This window comes from Halichoerus grypus, chromosome 6 (assembly GCF_964656455.1).
Source record: "Halichoerus grypus chromosome 6, mHalGry1.hap1.1, whole genome shotgun sequence".
Taxonomy (NCBI): Eukaryota; Metazoa; Chordata; class Mammalia; order Carnivora; family Phocidae; genus Halichoerus; species Halichoerus grypus.
Window position 1 is genome coordinate 116,634,112 of NC_135717.1, and position 14,745 is coordinate 116,648,856.

Sequence of the window (14,745 nt, forward strand, 5' to 3'; positions counted from 1 at the left end):
AGGTCTTGATCCCAGCATCCTGGGATCGAGCCCTGCATTGAAGCAGGGAGTCTGCTTCTCCCTCTCCCTCTGCTGCTCCCCCTGCTTGTGCTCTCTCACTCTCTATCAAATAAATAAATAAAATCTTTAAAAAAAAAAGGTCCTGAGACAGACCCTAACAATTCTGTATTTGAAGAGCTATATTAATTTTCTTTTTTCTTTTTTTTTTTTTAAGATTTTATTTATTTATTTGACAGAGAGAGAGACAGCGAGAGAGGGAACACAAGCAGGGGGAGTGGGAGAGGGAGAAGCAGGCTTCCCGCCGAGCAGGGAGCCACATGTGGGGCTCAATATGGGGCTCAATGCCGGACTGGATCATGACCTGAGCGGAAGGCAGATGCTTAACGACTGAGCCACCCAGGTGCCCTGAGCTGTATTAATTTAAGAAGGTCTCCCTAATTGTGTAAGCTTCAGTCCTCAGAAAACTTTGGGTTTGCCTCTGGGCTATATGTCAAAATCATCAGCATAAAAATGGTAACAAAGGACACTGGAAAGGAGATTGCCTTAGGAGAATGTATAGAGCAAAAAACAGCAGGGGTTTTATTATATTATAGATTATCTTCCAATCATGACTATTATTTTAAGTTAGGTATAGAGAAAAATCAGGGGAAAACATCTAAAAAGCAAGGTAAGAAAGAGTTTGTGACCACAAAAATACACTATAGTTTAACTTGAAAGCGTTATATATTTATATGAAACTATTAGGTAAATTTGCCTTTTTGGGTAGGCCCATAAGGAATCATTTTGATAACTGTGTATGAAAATGAAAAAATTAAACTCTGTGTATTTAAAAAAAATTTTTTTTAAAGTAGGTTCTATGCCCAGTGTGGAGCCCAACACAGGGCTTGAATTCACGACCCTGAGATCAAGACCTGAGCTGAGACCAAGAGTTGGACACTTGACCGACTGAGCCACCCAGGTGCCCCTGTTTTTTCAAATCATAATAGAGGGATGAAAATTTAATTTGAGAAGCTTTGTGGTTCTTATCTAAATTCTTTTAGAATTGCATATTTACTATATATGACATATATATATATAACATATATATAATACATTTATCAGATACTTTTGCTTCAAAAAAATCTAGTTCAGAAAATGGCCTTCCCTTCTTTATCTTAAAAACTGTAAGGAAAAGACATTATTGAATCTTTAATAATGTCACATGATCAGAAATATGTCTATTCTAAATCTCTGATTCTCATAAAGGAAGAGGACCATTTTTAAAAAATAAGCTTTAGAGGTATGCTTTACATACTATAAGATTCATCAGTTTTTAAGTATACAGTTTCATATGTTTTTGACAAATGTGTACAGCAGTGTAACCATCAGGACAATTCAGATATACAATATTTCTGTCACCCCCAAATTTTCACTTGTGCCCCTTTTTCATCAATCTCCTCCCCTAATCTCTCACTCCTGCCCCAGACAACCACTGATCTGCTTTTTGTCATCACAATTTTGACTTTACTAGAATTTCATAAAAATGTTTGTAGTCTTTTGTGTCTGGCTCTGGCTTCTTTCACTTAGTATAATGCTTTTGAGATTATCCAGGTTGTGTTATGTAACAATAGTTCATTCCTTTTCGGTTGTAAGTAGTACATTCCATTATGTGGACATACCATAATTTATCAATTTACCAGTTGATGGACATTTGAGCAGTTTCAATAATAATAGTTTGGGGCTATTATTAACAAAGCTGCTGTGAACATTTACATAACCAGTCTTAATAGGGACATCTGTTTTCATTTCTCTGGAGTAAATATTTAGGAATGGGATTGCACTGTAACATGCATTTAACTTTTTAAAAAACTGCCAGAGTTTTACAAAGTGAGTGTACAAAATATTCCTACCAGCGATATATAAGAGTTCTAGTTGCTCCCCATTCTCCACTGTACTTAGTATTGTTGGTTTTTTAAGCTTTAGCCATTCTAATGGGTGCTGTGATATCTCATTGTGGTTAATTTGCATTTCCCTAATAACTAAGGAAGCTGCACATCTTTTCATGTGCTTATTTGCCTTTCATATCTTTTTTGGTGGAGTATCTGATAAAGTCTTTTGCCTATTTATTAAGTGGATTATTTGTTATTATTGAGTTGTAAAAATTGTTTACATATTCTGGATATAATTTTTTATTAGATACATGCTTTGAAAGTATTTTCTCCCAGTATATGATCTGTTTCTTTCTTTTTTTTTTTTTTAAGGTTTTATTTATTTTATTTGAGAGAGAGAGGTAGAGAGAGGGAGCAGGAGTAGGGGGGAGGAGGCAGAGGGAGAAGATTCCCCACTGAGGAGGGAGCCCAATGTAGGGCTCGATCCCAGGACCCTGAGATCATGTATGGTGTTTCTTAATTTTTCTTAATAGTATCTTTCAAAAAATAGTTTTAACTTTTGATGAAGTACACTTTATCAATTTTTTCTTTTATAGCTTGTGCTTTTTCTATTCTAAGAAATCTTTGTCTTACCCAAGGTTGTAAAGATTTTCACTTATGTTTTATAGTTTTAGAAGTTTTATAGTTTTAGCTTTTACCTATAGGTCTCTGATCCATTTCAAGTTAATATTTTGGCATATGGTGTGAGATAAGGGTCAAGGCTTTTTTCCATATGGATACCCAGTTGTTCTAGCACCATTTATTGAAAAGGCTATCTGTCCCCCATTAAATTATTTTTGTAATTCATTTGTATATTAAATGAATATATTTGTGTTGGTCTATTTTATTTCTTTTTTAATTTTTTTAAGGAGGCTGTACGCCTAATGTGGGGCTTGAACTCACAACCCTGAGACCAAGTGTTGCATGCTCTATTGACAGCCAGCCAGGCGCCCTGTGTTGATCTACTTTTGGACATTCTATTCTGTTCCATTAAACTATGTGTCAACAGCAATCTTTCAGTAATGAAAATTTATTTTACTTTTGTAAAAAGTATTCTGAAGTTATTCTTGGGTATTATGGAAAAAGGCTGAATCCTATACCTGTGAACAGTTTGCATTCTTCCCAACTACTACTCAAACCAGAAACGTATATGTGTATTAAAGGTATTTTCCCATAAGTAATTCCTAGGATAGTAAGTTATCATTGTAGGGAATATACATTTTTTTAAAGTAATCTCTACACCCAACATGGGGCTTAAACTCACAACCCCAAGCTCAAGAGTCACATGTTCTGCAGACTAAGCCAGCCAGGTGCCCCTGGAATATACATTTTTTTAATGTATAAGAAGTAATTAGGCATCCTTTGTTTGCTTATAGCTTCATTTTCTCAGAATGTAGAAGAGGGAGTAAAATAAACTCTTGTCATGCAGAAATCTTTAAAGCAACCAAAACTATATTCTATTAATGAAGAATGAAAAAAATACTGAAATTTTCAGAGGATAAAGCAGAATAAATTCTGTTCTTTGGGAATAACAACCATGAATACCACAAATCAAGGAAGGGGATTTCCTGACTTCTGCTTCCAAGCAATTTACAATAAATGAAGGAGGAAGTGATTTTCCTTTTTAAAAAACTTATTGTTGGCAGATTAGTATACTTCCTTTCAATCTTTTAGGATTTTAAATACATGTATACTAAAATTCCTGAACTTCATAAGCCCTTGGGTTTTTGTCAAATTTTTAGTTTGCAGAATGTTAAATTGTTTCAGTAAAAAGTCGCTCTGTTGTAGAAATGTTACAGAACCAGGGAGATGATGCATTATTAAGAAGGAGGGAAACACCCATGCATTAACACTTAGCTAGGAGGAATTCCTTGCTCTGCTGCTGGAGCATAGGCTTTGGAGTCAGAATTCATTTGCATTTCATCTCTTTGACTTCTTAATATGAGTCAAGGGGCAAGTTTCTTAGCTTCTCTAAATCTCAGCTTCTACCTTGGCAATAATAATACTTGGGTGACAGTGTTGTCGTGAAGATTAAATTAAATGACACCTAGTACTCTGCTTAGCATATAATACACTGAATAAATATTAGATTCCTTTTCCATTTCACCGAGTCCTTCCTCATATAGACTTAATTTTCTGGAGGTAACTTGCATACCCCACAGCAGAAGCTGATCTGTTGGTTCTTCCTCTTTCTTTTAGTAACAAAATGATAGAAATTTGTAGAGTACTGGAAAACAGGAGAACATCTGAGCTCAGGGATCAGACTCTAGGATAAGAAACTAGTTCAGCAGGAAGTATGCGCTGTCAACCCCTTAAGGATCATATGCTCAAGGTGTCCAATCCTATCTCACATGTTTAATACCTCAAATGTCACTTGATGGTAGAAGACTCTCTAGGGAACTCTGTGAGAACAGTACTCAGTTGTAGTGGAAGGCTGACCTGAGAACACCCTTTAGACTTTCTCTACCCTTCTTTGTCCTTGTGTAATTTAATTATGTTCTCTCTTGCTGTAGCTTTTAAATTCAAAGACACTTTTTCTTAGTGCCTGTCACCTTAAATTACCAGATTCTGGCCCTCTTTACCTCCTCCCACCTTTATCCTGTGAAAGAGATAGTGGTACTGCTTAATTTAAGAGATATTTGCTTCTGGTTACACCTCCCTGCTCCCCAACATACCTGCCCTTTCACAATTAACTTCATTCCTAAAGGCAGAAAAAACTTTTTAAAATGTTCTAGCTATTTATTGAGAAGATCTGGACATCACTGTTAGCAAACAACAGATTCTCAGTTGTGTGTACAATTATCTTAATGTACGTTTGGGATATTGCAGAAAAATTACCAATTCCTATTTTAAGACTATCTGCCAAAACACAAAATACTCTCAATCAATCAGACTGATCATACTAACTTTATTATGTGTGTATCAGTATTCCTATTCTAATGAAGAACGGACTTTCTATAAATTGTTTATGTACTGTATGAGGCCCTGAGAATACAAAAGTACAGGATTTGGACCTTAATACTTTAGTCATAAGGAAAGCAAGCTAGGATTAGAACTCAAAGTCACTAATTCTGTTTTTTCACATGTACCAAAATTTAATTGTATAGTGCATTGGATCTATCTCAGACACAAAAATATACAGAATTCTTTGTCTGATTCTATATATAAAATATATTCCCATTTATGTATTTATGTTTAACTTAGACTATAACACCTATCAAATAATATTTTATTGTTTGATTTCCAAAAGTTCATTCCTTATTCTCCTTTGGTTCATGTACAAATTTGAGCCTGCTCAGTTGGATATACAAACATTTTACACTTTCTGTTATAGTATCACTCATATGCAACACCCTCAAGAGTAAGAAAAACACTCAGTTGTTAACACTTTTTTCTAGAGAGAGTTCTAGTTAGAAGAAATAATTAAATATCTTTATTGTTTAAGCCGTTGTTATATGGATATTCTGGTATTTGCTGCTGAAAGCACCATTAAATAAATTCAGTCAGTGATTAAAGCACCTGACTTAGATAGCTTTACTTAGGTGTTTTTCCATATTTTCAAAGACTAACTTCTTACCTATAATTTATTTATTTATGTATTTATGTATTTATTTTCAAAGACTAGCTTAGTTAAATCTTACATGAACTTTTCTAGAACATAGGAAAAGTAGAAATATTTACCAGCTCTTTACATAAAACCATGATAGCCTTGATACCAAAACCAGATAGGGAGAGAAAGAAAATTACAAGCCAATCTCATTATCACAGACACAAAAATTCTAAGTAAATTACTAGTAAACTGAATCCAACAGTGTATTAAATAGATAATACCAGGGTCTAGTTGAGTTTATTCCAGGAATGCAAGGGTGGTTTAACATTGAAAACAAAACAAACTTTCAATGTAAATTATCATATTAGCAGAATAATAGGGAAAAAGCTATGATCATCTCAATAGAGGTAGAACAAACATTTGAATTCAGTACCCATTCATTTTTTTAAATTTAATTTTTTATTTCTTTGTAATATTTTTCTGTTTATTTCTAATTGAAGTGTAGTTGACATACAATGTTATATTAGTTTCAGGTATACAAACATAGTGATTCAACACTTACATGCATTACAAATGCTTACCATAATAAGTGTAATTACCATCTATCACCAAAGTTACAATATTATTGACTATATTCCCTATGCTATACTTTATATCCTGTGGCTTATTTATTTTATAAATGCAAGTTTGTACCTCTTAATCCCTTTTACCTATTTCACCCATGTCCCCATTGCCCCTCCTCTCTGACAACCACCAGTTTCTTCTCTGTATTTATGAGTATTTCTCGGTTTTTTCCCTACATATATGTGAAATCATATGGTATTTGTCTTTCTCTGACTTATTCAGTTAGCATAGTACCCTTTAGATCTGTCCATGTTGTCACAAATGGCAAGATTTCATTCCTTTTTTATGGTTGAGTAATATTCATGTGTGTGTGTATACACCATATCTTCTTTATCCATTTATATATCTGTGGACACTTAGATTGCTTTGATATCTTGGCTATTATAAATAATGCTGCAGTGAACATAGGAGTGAATATATCTTTTTTTGGATTGGTGTTTTCATTTTCTTCAGGTGAATACCCAGAAGTGTAATTGCTAGATTATATAGTAGTTCCATTTATTTTTATTTTTATTTTTTGAGAGGGAGAGGGGGGTAGGGGCAGAGAGAGAGGGAGAGAGAGTTTTAAGAAGGCTCCATACCCAGCGTGGAGCCCCCCACAGGACTTGATCTCATAACCCTGAGATCATGACCTGAGCTGAAATTAAGAGTTGGATGCTTAACTGACTGAGCCACCCAGCACCCCAGTAGTTCTATTTTTAATATTTGAGGAATCTCCACACTTTTCCATAGTGGCTGCTCCCAATTTACTCCCAATTGCTCCCACCAATAGTGCACAAGGGTTTCCTTTTCTCCATATCCTTGCCAGCATTTGCTATTTTTTGTATTTTGATAATAGCCATTCTGACAGGTATGAGGTGGTATCTCACTGTAGTTTTGATTTGCATCTCCCTGATGATTAATAATGTTGAACATCTTTTCATGTACCTATTGGCCATCTGTATGTCTTCTTTGGAAAAGTGTTTATTCAGGCCCTCTGCCCATTTTTAAATTGGATTGTCTGGTTTTTCTTGGTGTTGAATTTTAGGAGTTCTTTATATATTTTGGATATCAACCCCTTATCAGAAATATCATTTGCTGATATCTTCTCTCATTCAGTAGGTTGCCTTTTCATTTGGTTGATGGTTTCTTTTGCTGTGCAAAAGAGTTTTAGTTTAATGTAGTCCCAATTGTTTATTTTTGCTTTTGTTGCCATGCCTGAGGAGGCAGATCCAAAAAATTATTGCTAAAACCAATGTCCATGAGTTTACTGCCTATGTTTTCTTTTAGGAGTTTTACGGTTTCAGGTCTTACATTTAGGTGTTTCATCCATTTTGTTTTATCTTTGTATATGGTATGAGAAAAGTGATCAAGTTTCATTCTTTTGCATGTAGCTGTCAGGTTTTCCAAACACCATTTATTGAAACTGTTTTCTCTATTGTATATTCTTGCCTCCTTTGTCATAGATTAATTGAATTAATTGAACATATAAGCATGGGTTTATTTCTGGGCTCTCTCTTCAGTTCCATTGATATATGTATCTATTTTTGTGCCAACACCATACTGTTTTGATTACTATAGCTTTGTAGTATAGTTTGACATGTTGGCATGTGATTCCTGCAAGTTTTTCTTTCTCACATTTGCTTTGGCTATTCAGTGTCTTCTGTGGTTTCATACAAATTTTACTGTTATTTGTTCTAGTTCTGTGAAAAATGCTATTGGTATGTTCATAGGGATTATATTGAATCTGTAGATCACTTTGGGAAGTATGGATGTTTTAACAATATTAATTTTTCCAATCCCTGAGCATGGTATGTCTTTCCATTTATTTGTGTCATCTTCAGTTTCTTTCATCAATGCATCAATTATTGTTTTCAGAGTACAGGTCTTTTCACCTCTTTGGTTAAATTTATGCCTAGGTATTTTATTCTTTTTGATGCAATTATAAATGGGATTATTTTTTTCTCTTTCTGATATTTTTTTATTAGTGTATAAAAATGCAACTTATTTCTGTATATTAATTATTCTAATAGTTTTTTGCTGGTGTCATTAGGGTTTCTTATGTATCGTATCATATCATCTGCACAGGGAATTTTACTTCTTCCTTATCAATCTGGATGCCTTTTATTTCTTTTTCTTATCTGATTGCTGTGGCTAGGACTCCCAGTACTATGTTAAATAAAAGTGGCAAGAGGGGCATCCTTGTCTTGTTCCTGATCTTAAAAGAAAAGACTTTTTTTTTATTGTTGAGTATAATGTTACCTGTGGGTTTGTCATATATGGCTTTTATTTTTTTTTAATTATTTTATTTATTTATTTTTTATTTTAATTTTTTTGTAGTTTTTAATTTTATTATGTTAGTCACCATACAATACATCATTAGTTTTTGATGTAGTGATCCACGATCCATTGTTTTTGTATAACACCCAGTGCTCCATGCAGTATGTGCCCTCCTTAATACCCATCACCGGGCTAACCAATCCCCCCTCCCCCCTCCCCTCTAAAACCCTGTTTGTTTCTCAGGTCCATAGTCTCTCATGGTTCATCTCTCCCTCCAATTCCCCCCGCCCATTTTTCCCTTCCTTCTCCTAATGTCCTCCATGTTATTCCTTATATTCCACAAATAAGTGAAACCATATGATAATTGACTTTCTCTGCTTGACTTATTTCACTTAGCATAATCTCCTCCAGTCCCATCCATGTTGATGTAAAAGTTGGGTATTCATCTTTTCTGATGGCTGAGTAATATTCCATTGTATATATGGACCACATCTTCTTTATCCATTCATCTGTTGAAGGGCATCTCGGCTCTTTCCACAGAAAAATATGGAACGCTTCACGAATTTGCGTGTCATCCTTGTGCAGGGGCCGTGCTAATCTTCTCTGTATCGTTCCAATTTTAGTATATGTGCTGCCGAAGCGAGCACCATATATGGCTTTTATTATGTTAAGATATGTTCCCTCTAAACCCACTTTGTTGAGAGTTTTTATCATGAATGAATGGTGAATTTTGTCAAATGCTTTTCCTGCATTTAGGAATGACATAATCATATGATTGGTATCCATCATTGTGTTAATGTTGTTTGATTGATTTGCAGATAGTGAGCCATCATTGCATCCCTGGAATAAATCCCATTTGATTGTGGTAAATGTATTTAATTTTAATGTATTGTTGAATTTGGTTTACTAATATTTTGTTGAGTATTTTTGCATCCATGTTTATCAGGGATATTGGCTTATAACTTTCTTTTTCTTTCTTTCTTTTTCTTTTTTTGTAGTGTCCCAAAGATTTTGGACTGTTGTCTTTACATTTTCATTTGCCTCAAGGTAGTTTTTAATTTCTTCTTTGATTTCTTCATTAACCCATTGGTTGATGTGAACATGTTGTTTAGCCACCACATATTTGTGTTTTTTCCAGTTTTTTTTCTTTTAATTGATTTCCAGTTTCATACCACTGTAGTAGGAAAAAATGCTTGATGTGATTTCAGTCTTTCTAAATTTACTGAAATTTGTCTTGTGGCCTAACATGTGATCTTTCCTGTAGAATGTGCCATGTGCACTTGAAAAAAATGTGTATTCTGATGTTTTTTGGATGGCATGTATATATCTGTTAAGTCCATCTGGTCTAATGTGTCACTTAAAGCCACTGTTTCCTTATTGATTTTCTCTCTGGATTATCTATCCATTGATATAAGTGAGGGTATTAAAATCCCCTACTATTATTGTATTAAGTCATTTCTCCCCTTATGTCTGTTAATATTTGCTTTAGATATTTAGGTGCTCCTATGTTGGGTATATATTTATAATTGTTACAGTCTCTTGTTGGATTGATCCTTTTATCATATGCAATGCCTTTCTTTGTCTCTTTTTATCATCTTTGACTGATTGATTGATTTTTAAGTAGCTTCCACACAGGGCTCCAACACAGGGTTTGAACTCTCAACCCTGAGATCAAGACCTGAGCTGAGATCAAGAGCTGGATGCTCAAATGACTGAGCCACCCAGGTCCCCCATAGTCTTTGTTTTAAAGTCTACTCTACCTGATAAGTATTGCTACCCTAGCTTTTTTGTTGTTTTTTGCATTTGCATGGAATATCTTTTTCTATTTCTTCACTTTCAGTCTGTACGTGTCTTTAGGGCTGAAGTGAGTCTCTTATAGGAAGCATATATAGATGGGTCTTCCATTTTTATCCATTCCATCCCCCGATATCTTTTTTTCTTACTGGTTCTTTTCCAGTTTTTTTTTTTTTTAAGATTTTATTTATTTATTTGTCAGAGAGAGAGACAGAGAGAGAGAGAAAGCACACAAGCAGGGCGGGTAGCAGGCAGAGGGAGAAGTAGGCTCCCTGCTGAGCAAGGAGCCCAATGCGGGACTCGATCCCAGGGCTCTGGGATCATGACCTGAGCCGGAGGCAGACATTTAACTGACTGAGCCACCCAGGTGTCCCATTTTCCAGTATTTTTAAATTTTTATTTGAGTATAGTTAACATACAATGTTATATTAGTTTAAGGTGTATAATTTAGTGAATCAACAATTCTATACATTACTCAATGCTTATTACCATGATAGTTATACTCTTTAATCCCCATGACCTATTTCACCCATCCCCCCCCGCCCTCATTCCCTCTGGTAACCATCTGTTTGTTCTCTATAGTTAAGGGTCTGTTTCTTGGTTTGTCTCTCTCTGCCTCTTTTTTCCTTTGCTCATTTGTTTTTTTTCTTAAATTCCACATATGATTGAAATCATATGGTATTTGTCTTTTCCTGACTGACATCTCACTTAGCATTATACTCTCTAGCTCCATCCATGTCATTGCAAATGGTGAAATTTCATTCCTTTTTATGGCTGAATAATATTCCAATGTATATATATAGCACATCTCCTTTATCCATTCATCTATTTTTTTAAAAAAGATTTTATTTATTTGACAGAGAGAGAGAGAGCATAAGCAGGGGGAGCAGCAGGCAGAGGGAGAGGGAGAAGCAGGCTTCCTGCTGAATGGGAAGCCTGACATAGGGCTCAATCCCAGGACCTTGGGATCATGACCTGAGCCAAAGGCAGATGCTCAACCAACTGAGCCACCCAGGCACCCCTCCATTCATCTTTTGATGGACACTTCGAATGCTTCCATAGTTTGGCTGTTGTAAATAATGCTGCAATAAACATAGCAGTGCATGTGTCCCTTTGAATTAGTGTTTTTGTATTCTTTGGGTTAATACCCAGTAGTGTGGGATGCCTGGGTGGCTCAGTTGGTTAAGCGTCTGCCTTCAGCTCAGGTCATGATCTCAGGGTCCTGGGATCGAGCCCCACATCAGGCTCCCGGCTCACTGGGGAGCCTACTTCTCCCTCTTCCTCCCCCTCTCCCTCTGCCTGCTACTCCCCCTGCTTGTGCTCTCTATCTCTGTCAAATAAATAAATAAATAAAATCTTTTAAAAAATACCCAGTAGTGTGATTAATGGATCATAGAGTAGTTCTATTTTCTTTTTAAGATTTTATTTATTCATTTTGTTTTATTTATTTTTATTTTTTTTAAAGATTTTATTTATTTATTCATGAGAGATGGAGGGCGGGGCAGAGGGAGAAGCAGGCTCCCAAGGAGCAGGGAGCCCGATGCAGGACTCAGTCCCAGGATCCTGGGATCATGACCTGAGCTGAAGGCAGGCGCTTAACCATCTGAGCCACCCAGGTGCCCAAGATTTTATTTATTCATTTTATTTTATTTTATTTATTTATTTTTAAAGATTTTATTTATTTATTTGAGAGAGAGAGAATGAGAGATAGAGAGCACGAGAGGGAAGAGGGTCAGAGGGAGAAGTAGACTCCCTGCTGAGCAGGGAGCCCAATGTGGGACTCGATCCTAGGACTCCAGGATCATGACCTGAGCCAAAGGCAGTCGCTTAACCAACTGAGCCACCCAGGCACCCTATTTATTCATTTTAGAAAGAGAGAGTGTACATGAGTGGGGAGGGGCAAAAAGAGGGAGAGGGAGTAAGAATCTGAAGGAGACTCTGCACTGAGTACAGACCCTGACTCGGGGCTCAATCCCACAACCATGAGATTATGACCTGAGCCAAAACCAAGAGTCGGATGCTCAACCGACTGAGCCACTCAGGCACCCCTAGGGTAGTTCTATTTTTAATTTTTTGAGGAACCTCCATACTCTTTTCCACAGTAGCTGCACCAGTCTGCATTCCCACCACCAGTGCACAAGGGTTCCTTTTTCTCCACATCTTTGCCACCACTTGTTTCTTGTGTTTTTGATTTTAGCCATTCTGACAGGTGTGAGGTGATAGCTCATTGTAATTTTGATTTGCATCTCTCTGGTGATCAGTGATTATGAGCGTCTTTTCATGTCTGTTTTCCATCTGGATGTCTTTTTGGGGACATGTCTGTTCATGTCTTCTTCCCATTTTTGATTGGATTATTTGTTTTTTTGGGTGTTGAGTTTTATAAATTCTTTATATATTTTGGATACTAACCCTTTATCAGATAATGTCATTTGCAAATATCTTTTCCCATTCAACAACTTGCCTTTTAGTTTTGTTGATTGTTCCCTTTGCTATGCAAAAGCTTTTTATTTTGATGTAGTCCTAATAGTTTATTTTTGCTTTTATTTCCTTTGCCTCAGGAGACATATAGAAAAACGTTGCTATGGCGAATGTCAGAGAAATTATTGCCTTCAAGGATTTTTGTGGTTTCAGGCCTCACATTTAGGTCTTTAATCCATTTTGAGTTTATTTTTGTGTATGGTGTAAGAAGGTGGTCCAGTTCCATTCTTTTGCATGTAGCTGTCCAGTTTTCCCAACACTTTTTTTTTTTTAAAAGATTTTTCATCCATTTATTTGAGAGAAAGAGGGAGAAAGCACACAAGTTGGGGGAGGAGCGGAGGGGGAGGGAGATGGATAAGCAGACTCTGTGCTCGGCATGGAGCTGGGCACAGGGCTTGATCCCAGAACCCTGAGATCATGATCTGAGTAGAAACCAAGAGTCGGACACCCAACCGACTGAGGCACCCAAGTGTCCCATCCAACACCACTTTTTGAAGAGACTTGTCTTTTTTTCATTGTGTATTCTTTCCTCCTTTGTCAAAGATTAATTGACCATATAGTTGTGGGTTTATTTCTGGGTTTTCTATTCTGTTCCATTGATATATGTTTCTATTTTTGTGCCAGCACCATCTTATTTTGACTACTACAGCTTTGTAATGTAACTTGAAGTCTGGAATTGTGATACATCTGATTTTGTTTTTTCTTTCTCAAGACTGCTTTGGCTATTCAGGGTCTTTTGTGATTCTATACAAATTTTAGGATTGTTTGTTCTAGTTCTGTTTAAAATGCTGTTCTATTTTGATAGGGATTGCATTAAATGTATAGATTTCTTTGGGTAGTATAGACATTTTAGCAATATTTATTCTTCCAACCCTTGAGCATGGAATGTCTTTTTCTTTCTTTGTGTCATCTTCAATTTCTTTCATAAATGTTTTATAGCTTACAGAGTACAGGTCTTTCACCTCCCTGGTTAAGTTTATTCCTGGTATTTTATTGTTTTTGGTGCATTTGTAAGTGAGTCTGTTTTCTTAATTTCTCTTTCTGCTACTTCATTATTAGTGTATAGAAATGTAACAGATTTCTGTACATTGATTTTATATCCTGTGACTTTACTGAATCCATTTATCAGTTCTAGTAGTTTTTTGGTGGAGAGTTTAGTGTTCTCTCTATATAGTATCATGTCATCTGCAAATGGTGCCATTTTTACTTCTTCCTTAGCAATTTAGATGCCTTTTATTTCTTTCTCTTGTCTGATTGCTATGGGTAGGACTTCTAGTACTATGTTGAATAAAAGTAGTGAGGGTGGACATCCTTGTCTTATTCCTAACCTTGGGGGAAAGCTCTCAGTTCTTCAACATTGATTATGATATTTGCTGTGAGTTTTTCATATAAAACCTTTATTATGGGGCACCTGGGTGGCTCAGTCATTAAGCGTCTGCCTTCAGCTCGGGTCATGGTCCTGGGGTCCTGGGATCAAGCCCCACATCAGGTTCCCTGCTCGGCGGGAAGCCTGCTTCTCCTTCTCCCACTCCCACTCCCTCTGCTTATGTTCCCTCTCTCACTGTGTCTCTCTCTGTCAAATAAATAAAATCTTAAAAAAAAATAAAAACCATAAAACCTTTATTATGTTGAGGCATGTTCCCTCTAGACCTACTTTGTTGCAGGTTTTTATCATGAATGGATGTACTTTGTCAAATGCTTTTTCTCCACCTATTGGAATGATCATATAGTTTTTATCCTTTCTCTTATTGATGTGATGTATCATGTTGATTGATTTATGAATATTGAACCATGCTTGCATCCCAAAAATAAATCCCACTTGATTGTGGTGAATGATTTTTATAATCTATTCTTAGATTCCATTTGCTAATATTTCATTGAGGATTTTTGCATCTTCATCAGAGATACTGCCTGTAGTTGTCTTTTGTAGTGTCTTCAACTGGTTTTAGTGTCAGGGTAATGCTGGCCTCATAGAATGAATTTGGAAGCTTTTCTCCCTCTTCTCTTTTTTGGAATAGTTTGAGAAGAGTAAGTATTAACTCTTCTTTAAATATTTAGTAGAATTTGCCTGTGAAGCTTTCTGGTCCTGGACTTTTGTTTGTTGGGAATTTTGTGATTACTAATTCAATTTCA

General features: G+C 35.9%; 1 long non-coding RNA gene and 1 other non-coding gene across 3 annotated transcripts in view; one reads left to right on the forward strand and one right to left on the reverse strand.

Annotated features, from left to right (window-relative positions):
- Window positions 1–14,745, forward strand: part of LOC144382370 (uncharacterized) — a 132,993-nt gene that overhangs the window by 14,579 nt on the left and 103,669 nt on the right. Inside the window, exon 2 of one of the 2 annotated variants that reach the window (XR_013449194.1) lies at window positions 849–958. This is a non-coding gene — a long non-coding RNA (uncharacterized LOC144382370). The remainder of the gene's footprint in view (window positions 1–848; window positions 959–14,745) is intronic. The other variant, XR_013449193.1, reaches the window with a different exon arrangement.
- LOC118540004 (U6 spliceosomal RNA) lies at window positions 8,881–8,987 on the reverse strand. The gene has a single exon (XR_004919425.1). It is a non-coding gene; the product is annotated as a U6 spliceosomal RNA (small nuclear RNA).